Source organism: Aotus nancymaae, unplaced genomic scaffold, assembly GCF_030222135.1.
Source record: "Aotus nancymaae isolate 86718 unplaced genomic scaffold, 86718_ANA_hifiasm-v0.15.2.pri h1tg000048l, whole genome shotgun sequence".
Classification (NCBI taxonomy): domain Eukaryota; kingdom Metazoa; phylum Chordata; class Mammalia; order Primates; family Aotidae; genus Aotus; species Aotus nancymaae.
This window is the reverse complement of record NW_026988462.1, coordinates 13176067-13188473: the sequence shown is the minus strand read 5'-3', so window position 1 is coordinate 13188473 and position 12407 is coordinate 13176067. Positions and strand designations below refer to the sequence as shown.

At 33.0% G+C, this 12407-nt stretch overlaps 1 long non-coding RNA gene across 1 annotated transcript in view; it reads right to left on the bottom strand.

The window, feature by feature from the left end:
* Positions 1-4722: 4722 nt before the first annotated feature.
* Positions 4723-12407, bottom strand: part of LOC105712377 (uncharacterized) — a 43237-nt gene continuing 35552 nt past the window's right edge. The window contains exon 7 of the long non-coding RNA XR_001106308.2: positions 4723-6184. This is a non-coding gene — a long non-coding RNA (uncharacterized LOC105712377). The remainder of the gene's footprint in view (positions 6185-12407) is intronic.

Here is a 12407-nt window from a genome sequence, read left to right as displayed (position 1 = left end):
TGAAGATGCTGCATGCTTAGGATCTCTGTAGGTAGGAGTTTGGTGAGGCAAGAATGCCTTACACAAAAGTTTTTCCCTATCCTAGAACACAAATTAAAAACGAAACAAGCTAATTCTCATGTGTTGAAAATTGCCTGTGAATCCAGTACTTTAGGTACCTTGCTTGGGTCACATTGTACCGTCATCCCTTAACATTCATGGAAGAATAGTTCCAGGAGCTTCACAAATGCCAGCATTTGTGGATGCTCAAGTTCTTGAAATAAAATGGTGTAATATTTGCATATAACCTATGCACAACTGACTGTATCGTTTAAATCATCTCTAGATTACTTATAATACCTAATACAAAGTACCATGAACATAGTTATACTGTATTGTTTAGGGAATAATGTTAAGATGAAAAAGTCCATACCTATTCAGTACAGATGCAATTTTTTAATGAATATTTTTCTATCCAAGATTGCTTGAATCCACTGATGTGGAACCCATGGATATGGAGGATCAACCCATGAATATGAAGGACTAAGGCACATAACAAAATTGCACACTAGATTAAGTCTTACAGGTTTTTGGAGTCTTTAGCATTAGTGGCTATGGAATAAATTCTAATGAGGTGCTCATAATTTTGTATTTCTTGAAGACCTTTACTTAGTTTTTAACTTCGTGGTTGTTTTTTGTTTGTGTGTTTGTTTTGCTAATGTGTGCTCTAGGTTGAGGGTTATTGAACTTTAACAACAAAACAGAATAAAAGTATTCATTGGCAGATGTTAAAGCGTAAGGATAGTATCTAATTGGGAATTTGGTGTACCCTATCATTTGCTTATCCTTTTTTAAATCTTCCTTGGCATTCTCAGTTTTGTTTTGTTTTGTTTTGTTGTTTTGTTTATATAAAAAGAATATTGGCCTGTAATCCCAGCACTTTGGGAGGCCGAGGAGGGTGGGTCACGAGGTCAAGAGATCGAGACCATCCTGGCCAACATGGTGAAACCCCGTCTTATTAAAAATACAAAAAAATTAGCTGGGCGTGGTGGCGCACGCCTGTAGTCCCAGCTACTCGGGAGGCTGAGGCAGGAGAATTGCTTGAACCCGGGAGGCGGAGGTTGCAGTGAGCTGAGGTCGCGCCACTGCACTCCAGCCTGGCGCCTGGTGACGGAGTGAGACTCTGTCGCAAAAAAAAAAAAAAAGAATATTGGCGATTTTATATACCTAATATTATGGGACTCGTACATCACATTGCACAGGTTTCTTAGACCTAACATCGCAGCCTATCCCTAACTGAATTAGTAAAGGCAGTTTCCACATGAACTTACAACTAATATAGTAATTATCACTTTTGCCAATGTTTGTTCTTGTTTACATATGAATGTTAGCTAAAACACCTTTGATTATTGCCAACATTAACCCATTAAATATGTATTTGACTCTTAACAGTCAAAATAGAATTTGAGTTTCAAGGCATTTTCAGAATCTTTTCATCCACCGATTTTCTATAACAATATCCTAAAGCTTGTAGATTTTAGCCAGAAAAGCTCTAATTTCGGTAGCCATTGAGAAAACATGTTTTTCTTTGTCTGTTTCTGTGGCTTAAAAACTGGAAATACGCCTTTGTTATCTTCTGATTTTCTTATTTCACTGTGGAGAATCTTGTAGACTCCAGAACTCAGTAAATCATTATACATTGTCTCATTCATGGCCACTTAGTGGCAGAAATCTTGTCTGAATGTTTGGGCACAAAAATAGTAAAATAAAAATCGTTAAGATTCTCACATAGAGCTAATTGAATATTGACATATTGCATAGCACTCAGCAAAGAGATATGTTTATTTTTTGAAGAAATTGGTATTTTCTATTTCCTTTTTAAATGTATAAAACATAACCATTTCTGTGTATTATTGTTGCTAACAGCCAAATATATATTTATTGAAGCACTCATTTTTCACTCTACTATTTGAAATTAAATTAAAAATGTACTTATACAGCATTCAAGTGTACCTTATGTGCAGAGCAATACTCAGGGATCAGTTTTTACTAATTAAGAGAGGGTCCTTAAATATTTGTACAATGTAAAATATCCATTGGCTGTAAAATGATGTTTATCTTGAAAATAAAAGATTGTATCAAGACCTGAACCGTAGTAAGAATTGTGTAACCGTAACTATGATTTCCTTCTGCTTTTTAAATTTTACTAACTACAGACTTCATTGACTTTATACATCCATATGACATCATTTTCCTTCAAATGTTGAGGCATTGTGAGTCTGTGTCTCTGTGTGTGCATTTGCACACACGATTGCCACAAAAGAAGCTACCAAGCATCCAAACATATTTAAAAATTTTTATATAAAGCACTTTTAAACATAAATCAAAAAATATGTGGCTGTCATGACTGGTTATTACAACACAAATCATGTGTTGGCCTATAGCTGTTGAAATCCCTAGCTGCTGAATGTCCTAGAAATTAAATTATATTTTTCTTTTCCTGCACTCTATGGAATTTGAGGCCGATCTCTGAGGTTAAATCACTTTTTTGACCTCAAAGATCTTTCAAGAAGTATTCATAAGAAGCTGTCTCTGGAGCCTTCCACTTTATAGTAACAAATGATATGAACTGTGGAGCTAGTAAAAAAAAAAAAATAGCAAGTAAAGTTTAGCTAATAGATCTAACGTCAGGTGAATGAGATTTTCTTTTGCCACGTACTTGTTCTCTTTTCATTTTCATATCTAAAGCAATTATTTTACCAAAATCAAATAATATTCTATATCACATTAATACCTTCAAACGATGTATGATTTTACTTAAGGTAATAACCAGAGATATTAGGGGAAACATCTCTCTCCTACCTATGACTTTTATGAAAATAGATTTTCTTTAAATACAGAAAAGTTCGAGTTGTAACTTTCACTTCCTTAGACAAAGATGCCCTGAGTTATCTGGTAAGTCAGCAATAGTATTTACATTTCTTAATTGGTAAAAATTATTTAATAATTTGTCAAGAGTTCTGGATATAGGGTAAATTTGTTTCTTCTGTTTTCTTTTCCTTTTTTTTTTTTTGAGACGGAGTTTCGCTCTTGTTACCCAGGCTGGAGTGCAATGGCGCAATCTCGGCTCACCGCAACCTCCGCCTCCTGGGTTCAGGCAATTCTCCTGCCTCAGCCTCCTGAGTAGCTGGGATTACAGGCACGCGCCACCATGCCCAGCTAATTTTTTGTATTTTTAGTAGAGACGGGGTTTCACCATGTTGGCCAGGATGGTCTCGATATCTTGACCTCGTGATCCACCCACCTCGACCTCCCAAAGTGCTGGGATTACAGGCGTGAGCCACCGCGCCCAGCCCGTTTCTTTTGTTTTCCTAGATTGCTGTGACAAGGAGCCATGTAAGTAAGTATTCCCTACAAATAATTTTTTTAATTGAAATTTACAAACACGGAGTTTAGTGAACATATTGTTTTCTCACATTAGATGATTTTTAACCTTAAAATCAATTTTATCAATAATGTGTAGGTGATACTTCGATTCTCTATTCATTTTTTTTTTTCTTATTTATGAAAGTATATTTGAGGAAACGGTTTACTTTTTTTAAATTATACTTTGTTCTGGGATACATCTACAGAATGTGCAGGTTTGTTACATAGGTATACACGTGCCATGGTGGTTTGCTGCACCCATCAATCCATCATCTACATTAGGTATTGCCTCTAATGCTATCCCTCCCCTAACCCCCCACCACCTGATAGGCCCCCATGTGTGATATTCCTCTCCCTGTGTCCATGTGTTCTCATTGTTCAACACCCACTTATGAGTGAAAACATATGGTGTTTGGTTTTCTATTCCTGTGTTAGTTTGCTGAGAATAATGGCTTCCAGTTTCATTCATGTCCCTGCAGAAGACATGAACTCATCCTTTTTTATGGCTGCATAGTATTCCATTGTATATATGTGATACATTTTCTGTATCCAGTCTATCATTGATGGGCATTTGGATTGGTTCCAAGTCTTTGCTATTGTGAATAGTACTGCACTAAACATACATGTACATGTGTCTTCATAGTAGAATGCTTTATAATCCTTTGGGTATATACCCCTAATGGGATTGCTGGGTCAAATGTTATTTCTGGTCCTAGATCCTTGAGGAATCACCACACTGTCTTCCACAATGGTTGAACTAATTTACACTCCCACCAACAGTATAAAGGTTTTCCTATGTCACCACATCCTCGCCAGCATCTGTTATTTCCTGACTTTTTAATGATTGCCATTCTAACTGGCACGAGATAGTATCACATTGTGGCTTTAATTTGAATTTCTCTCAAGAGAAGTGATGATGAGCTTTTTTCATGTTTGTTGACCACATAAATATCTTCTTTTGAGAAGCATCTGTTCATACATTTCGCCCACTTTTTGATGGGGCTGTGATTTGTTTTGTAAATTTGTTTAAGTTCCGTGTAGATTCTGGATATTAGCCCTCAGATAGATAGATTGCAAAATTTTCTCGCATTCTGTAGGTGGCCTTTTTGATTATAGTTTCTTTTACTGTGCAGAAGCTCTTTAATTAGATCCCATTTGTTAATTGTGACTGTCGTTGCAATTGTTTTTGGTGTTTTAGTTATGAGTTCTTTGCCCATGCCTATGTCCTGAATAGTATTTGTATAATTAAAAGATTTTAAACAATATATGGATAATTAAGTAAACATTTTATTATTATGATAAGTGCAGTGTTTGAATAGGAAGTAATTCCCAGTGAATAGGAAGTAAATGGAACAGAAGAGAGGCCTCAGAAATAACACATTTACTTGATATTTAAAATTAAAAATAAGGATTCAAATAAAAAGACAAGCTATATGGTAAGAATGATTTTATCATGCTGATTTTGATTGCCATAAAGCATTACACTAACAATATTACTACCACTGCTACTACTACTAAGTAAACAAAAAGAGATATTTAATTGGGCCTATTTCTTAATGGTGATATTTTGTTATCCACTACCATTCAGTTGGGTTATTAAACATCACTTTGTCTAGCCTTCCAAAATTATTTATGAATCTAATCGTTTTATTTTGGTTCATAATATATTACTGAGGCTCAGAGCTTTTCCTCAAAAGAGCACCAAAATTTGGTTTTAATTCTCTCCCAACTGTGTGAAAATCTCAGTCAGAATAGGAATTTGATTTCTCCTTAATGAGGGAGTAAAGTAGGATACAGAAATGTCTTAGCATGCCCATCCTGTCATGATGATGCTCACTCCCTGAAAGACCTCCTGTGTCCACAAGGCCCCCAGTGCATTTTGGAGTTTTTGTCCTGATAGTCAGTGTTCTGCTCTTGAGGCTGGTGTTCATATTCAGTTTTTGGGCTGTTATACACCTCTCAGTTTGGATTTCTTATGTGGAAAACACAGAAATTTTGGGTTTGGAGATTATAACTCAACATTGCTGGCTAATTTATCTTCCATTTGGGGAAAAAATTTCAATTTATGTGTTTTCTGTGTTTTACACCTGAATTGATAGTGACTTATGGAAACTGAGATGAGACTATGGAGCCATACTTGTTTTGCTCACCATGTAAAACTGAGAAAGTATTCATTGGTGTTTAATCATTGCTAAAGCATCCTAATGTTTTGCACAGGTTGATTGTTATCAAAATAGCTTATAATAGGAAAGCAATAACTTAACAGGTAGTTGAACTGCTTTGATTAGAGGAAACAATGTCCCTTAGAAAGAAGTCAAAATTATATCTAAACCTATATGAAGGAGTGTGATAGGATATTAAAATAGAAGATTGAGCTGAATCAAAAATTGTGTATTTGGAAGTGAATAGATACCATAAAATATTTCAGTATATTTTATTTATTAAAACTTCTGAAGCTAGGCTAAGCTGAGTTACAGAATATAATAGCAACTATTTCAGTTTCCCTTGCTTTTAGGCATAGCAAGATAAACAGGTTCTAGTAAATGGGATGAATCAATAACTGGAATTGTGTAGCTTCTGGAAAGTGTTCTTAGTGGGAGATAACTCTTTTTTTCTCCTCATTGCTGGATTTTCACATTCTCACCCTGTAGACTTTTCATGTGGTCTGAAGTCTGTGATGCATTCTGTGGGTGTTATACTGGTGGCCAGTTCCAGATGCAGATGTCATTATGATTCCAGCCAATGAGGGCTACGTTTACGTAGATGACGGGATAGAGAGCTGGAAGAAACGCAGATCTTTAATGAACCACTGATGTTGACTAGGTACCTTGACATATTACAAGAGATATATTAAGTCCCAACTTCATTTTTCTGGAGCATTGTGGCAGTTACTACATTTCCTTCTAGCTGGGATGCCTTTGGAAACTATATCAGTTTCTCTCTGTCACTTTCTGCCTCTGCTTTTCTCTGACTCTTTTCTTTTCCTTTCAGAACTCTGGTTCTAATACACACTTAGGGGTTTCCTTATTCTGTCCATATTTTCTGAACTCCCCCTTCCCAGATTCTGTGGTTGAAATAATCTAGAATGTTTTGGAAACATTTCCCGACAATTATTGTTGCCATTTTATATCCCCCAGGGTTCATTTACTTATTGGAAACTTATTTAATAAGCTAATTTTAGTGAAATTTTTATCAGCTGTTATTGGACAACTGTACATTAGTTTCTAGATAACATTATAATGCTACTTTAGTCTTTATGTTCATTAAAAATAAAGGTCAGATTAAATAGTGTGAACATTTTAGAACACAGGCTTATCAGCAGAGAGAATTAAATACCTCTTAATTTTTTTACAAAGGGATGGTTATCTCTTCTGCCCATCTGTATGTCCAGAACTGCTATAAAATAGGTGCAAATTAATTTAATAAATTTACAATATGAATTATCTTGCAAATATGTATATATACAAACACATAAATTGACCACCTCAGGACAGATCCATTACTCTATAAGTATTGAATTCTCATACTTCATGTATACAGTGTTGACTGTTATTGAGGAAAAAGTCAAAGAGAACAGGTCCTTGTTTGGCAAACTAGATGACAGGAGGAATACTCAGTTCACTGTGACAAAGTAGGCAGTTCTAAGATAAATAGCTCCTAGCAATGCTTGGGAAGGGAAATTTTCCTTAGATGGCTCTGTAGAAACTCTGTGAACAAGCTGTTATATCTTTTACAAATCTGCCAGCTACTTTTTATGAGCTTCAGTTGCTCTTTATGACTATAATAAAAGGAGAGTAGAAGCCGTGTGTATATCCCATGGTCCCCGAAGCAAGCATCCTTACACAGCAAAGGTAATGAGATCTTTGGATGTTCCTTTCCTTCAGCTGCTGGATGCTCTCTTAACTCTTGTTTTGACACCATTTTATTGTGCCTATCATAATAAAGTATGTGTGAAATATATTTGACAGATTTCAGTATTGTTAATCTAATAATTGGCAACATTAGATCTACTATTAAGAAAGAATTAAAAAACAAGAAAATTAAAATTTTAAATAATTCATTCTATTTGATAGACACCTTGTCATTTAGATATGTATTTATTAACAGTGCAATCTTAAAATATCTTCCACCTTTAAGCATAAATTCGATATAAATTTTAAAGGACAGTTAAAATAATACCATGTATATAAAAATATCAACTCATGTTTTATAACAGTGATAGATTTATAAAATTTGTACCTTAAATTCTACATCAATGTAGATATTCTCATAATTTTAACCTCCATAGACTTTTTACCAAACTATAGTTTGCCATTAAAAAAGTAGATATAAGCAATTTCAAAAAATTTTATTAATGTCCTTCATAGTTACTATGTGTCATAATATATTATTTAAATAACATGTAAGAACTATGTCTTTTGGGGTTTAATTCCAAAAATTGGCATGGATACTTTAAAACTTTTTATATTTTAGGGACAATGTATCTTAATTTACTAATATTTATCTCTTTGACATCTTGAAACCCGACAGCTACATTATCTTCTTACAATTTGTTGACCTGTAGAAATTTATGATTTAAATTTTGAACTCTATCAAAATTTATTTAACCTTATTTTTATTCATTTCAATTATCTGATTTTCTGTTTATGTGTTTCCTTGTTTTTGCTTTTTAAAATCCTAGCAAATATAGTAGCATGCATTTCTATGTCATTGCAAACTTTTTCTGAATAATGTTGTGGTGTAATGCAAATAAAGATGTAAGAATTCAGCGCATCTTACTCAAAGCTATTTCTTTCTCTTCTGAGGTCAGCACCATGGTGTTTATTTCTCTCTACCTATGTCTTCATTTTTCATAAAACAATCTAAACATGACAATTGATATAAAGGTAACTCTATGGCTTCCTGGTCTCCCTTGCTACTGAACTACTTTCAGTTTGAACCATGCATTATACTTCAGCATCATTAAACAACTTTTAAATCCTCATAGACAGAAACGTTTTGCCTCCTGTTCACCTTTCCTATATTTATTTACTTCTCTTTATAGTTACATAGTTTTAAGATTTAATTTTGACATCATTTTTTTCACTAAAGATGTGACTTCGTTTTGAGCACAGTGTCTTGAGCACATTGAATATTTTCTCTCGTTGCTCTTATGTCTATACAATTAGTGCTGTCACATTATTGGATACATAAGTAATGACCCAACTCACCCTATATCACCTTTGCCAAAAATAAACAGCATTTATTTTGTTTTTCTGCCCTTTCATTATCTGTTCATTTTACATAAAAGCCCCTTTCATTCTCTACACTTTTGTCTTATTTATCATTCAGATCTTATCTTCTCCATCAACTCTTCATCAATGTCCAAGATTTTTCTCTTTATTCTTCTGTACTACTACAGACATTACTGATTATGCTTTTCATCTGGCAATTTGAATGTTCTTCATGTTGTCATTAGTCTTGTTAATTGCTTAAAAATGTGTCCTGTATCCTCAACTAGGCTGAAAACCCTGAAGAAAGAACTGGCTCTTAACTAAGTTCATGGCTGATCTGGGAATGTTCTTATGTAGACCTATGAATCTTTTGAAATTATAGGTAATACAGTGTATTTATGTACATTTCTATGTATATATTTTTTTCCCAAAAACACAGTGGCTAAAAGTCTTTGTCAATATAATGAAGGTCTTCATATCTAAAATCCACTGATCTAAAATAATAAGAATCGTGATTTGTACTTTTATTTCTTCCATAAGGCATATAAGTCAAAATACTTAAAAAGCATTTGTAATTGCTTCCCCAAACCTTAGGCTCCTAGTTGGAACTCCTGGAGTGATACTCCCTAGAAGTGTAGAAAAACCATAGCTAGATGAACCTAATAAACAAATGCAATGAAGCTGTAAGTTAGCTCAAATCCATAATGGTCGTGTCTCCTATTGGGTTGTATTGCTTATGTTATTTTTTAAAGAATACTTTTACATATTTTCTCATGAAATTACAGATAATTTTGCAAAATATGTATGTATATTTTAAGGAATACTTGTAAAGAGAATATCCACGTAAATACCATGAAGCTCAAGATCTGGATAATTGCCTACAAATCAGAAGCTTCCTGGAAGTCCCTTCATATGTAAATGTTCTTCTTTTCTCCTAGAGATTTTATTCTTTCCAAATCTAGATATATTAATGTATAAATAAACATTAAGATATGCCATGATTGCTGATAGCAAGATTCCTGTTAGTAAAAAACTACTCATGCCCCTCTCATGTTTCTGCATGTTATTCAGAATCATAAACTCCATTTTTCCAACTATTTTTAAAGCTATTTGTTATTATATTAACACAATAAACATCCAATGTAAAATTTATCATTCTATATAATAAAGATAATGTCCCCTTCTCAGGCAAGAGTTAGACAGGCTAACGTTTGCCCAGTATAAAGTATGTATTATCAAAGCCAGCATTCTTGAAACTGTGGCAGGCAAACTGGAGAGCTGACATGTAAAATAAAATTTCAGACCCTTTAGAGTTCTTGGCAATCCTACCTTATAAAGATATTACGTCTCCACAAATTTTTATGCATATGCAGTATAATTCCAGTCATAAAATATTTTTGTTGAACTTGACAAATGTATTCATATATTGTATGCGTATAAATGCAAAAAGAGTCTATTAGGCAGAATATTTCTGAAGAAAAATAAGGTGGAAGGAGATAATCTATAAGATATCATAACTTTTCATATAACTAAAGTGATTAAGAAAATGTGGAATTGGCACAAGCATTTGGAAAACGGATGTTGGAACAGAAAAGAGAGCCACAAAATAGATCTATACTTATATGAATCCTTGATATATGAGAGATACGTCGTGGTAGATAAATAAGGAAAGAACAGATATTTTAATAAATTGAGATACCACATTTTCATATCAATATAAAAATAACATTGAATTCCTACACCATATCATTTCCACAGATTAATCCCATACTTATTTGAGAAAAATATAAAGATATTAAGCAGTTGTATATCATGAACTTCTTTGGAGTTGAAAAGAATTTTTAAACAAGATGAAAAACAAAAATCATAAGGGAAAATATTTCTAAATACGAATGTATATATATATATATTAGATGAATTCAAGACTGGTATTTTTTAATTGATTATAGCAAGTGTTATTAGTTATGCCATGTAGAAATGAAAGTCTTCTGCTTTGCTGTAGAGAGTAGACAATGGCTCAGTGACTTTGGCAAACAGTTCGGCAATGTTGATGATCCATGTATGGTATGACCCATCAATTCCAGATAGGTACTCCGAATAATCTTTAGTCTTTGCACAGGTGCATCAAGGTGTTAGAAATGTTTATGACAAATTTGTTTATGGATATATCTCAAGCTATAAATGACTCAATGACTATCGGCAGTAGGATGGAAAATAAACTGGAGTATAATACAGCAATATTTTCTAGCAATGGAACAAAGTGAAATATGGCTACATGCAACATAGATGTATCTCAAAACATGTTTAAGAAGCCAGTGCAGAAAAAAGGGAAATGGACAAGTTATCTATATAAACCAAAACTTAGTGACGACTAAATGCTATTATATGTGTATATGAGATAAAATGATTGAGAATATTCTGTTAAACCTTTCAGTCAATGGCCAAAGCATTTAGCTCATAGTCAAATAGAAATGACATTGGTGTGCATCTTTGTTTCATTCCTGATCTGAGGAAAAACTTATATTTCCTGGTTAATATATTTGCTATTGGAGGTAAGTATTTTCATATGGTGGAAGTTTCACTCTTATTGCTGATTTGCTAAGAGCATTTTCTGTATTAATACATATTACATTTAATCAAAAGCTTTTCCTGCATTTATTGTGACATATATTTTCCTATTCAGCATTTGAGATGAATTACAGTATTTGATTTTCTAGTGTAAAACTGAGTAGGATTTAAACCAAGGAAGTATGTTTTATCAGTTTCATAACATTTTGCTTAGTATTTCCACTGTGTTCTTGACTTAGTTAATTATAATTTTTCCTGCATCGTCATCTCAGTTATTGGTAAAAAGGGTATGTTAGCATCATAAAATGAATTGTGACATATTTTCTGTTTTGCTGATACTCTGCAAGAATTGGTAAGATAGATGTGTTGATTTTCCTTTAGCATTATTAGAGTTTGCAGGAAAAATCATATAGGCCTGTAATTTCTTTAGTGGCAAATATTTTTCATATTGCTGTCATTATATTAATATAATTGTTTTATAGTTGAATTATTTGCATCATGAATCATTAAATAGCTCAAATTTGTATATTTTTGATATTACAAGGGTAAAGAGTTGAATTATTTTATAATTGATTTATATAAGAGTTGTAAGATTTTATATATTTCTATTACATCTTTATTTAAAGCTAAGTTTTTATTTCATTAATAAAATATAATTCATAATATGTTTTCATTTTGGCAGAATCTGTTGATAATGGACCACTGTCATCCTCATTTCAGTTGTATGTGTCTTCTACCAACTAACCATGATCAGCCTTCCAACAAAGGTATCGTTTTGTCACTTGAGAATAACAGTATTTTAAATGATTTATTTATGTTTAGTTTTAGTTTCATTACATTAGTACTTACTCTACATTATTTTATTTTTCTTTTAAATTTTACTTTGAACTCTTTCTGGTATTTCGATTTGGATTCCATTTAATATATTGATTTTCAGTCTTTCTCTTTTATAATACACACATGAGATGCCACAAGTCTGTTAGGTCTGGACTTGGCTATGCTACAATGTTTAGCTGTCATTTTAAAATGCTTTTTAATTTCCATTATGATTTCCTCTATGACCTATTTTCTATTTAGAAGAATGATGAATATCACAACACCTGAAGGCCTTGTCTAGACATCAGCATAATTATTGTTCATTTCCTACAATTACTGCATACATTTTTTTTTATTATACTTGAAGTTCTGGGGTACATGTGCAGATCCTGTATGTTTGTTACA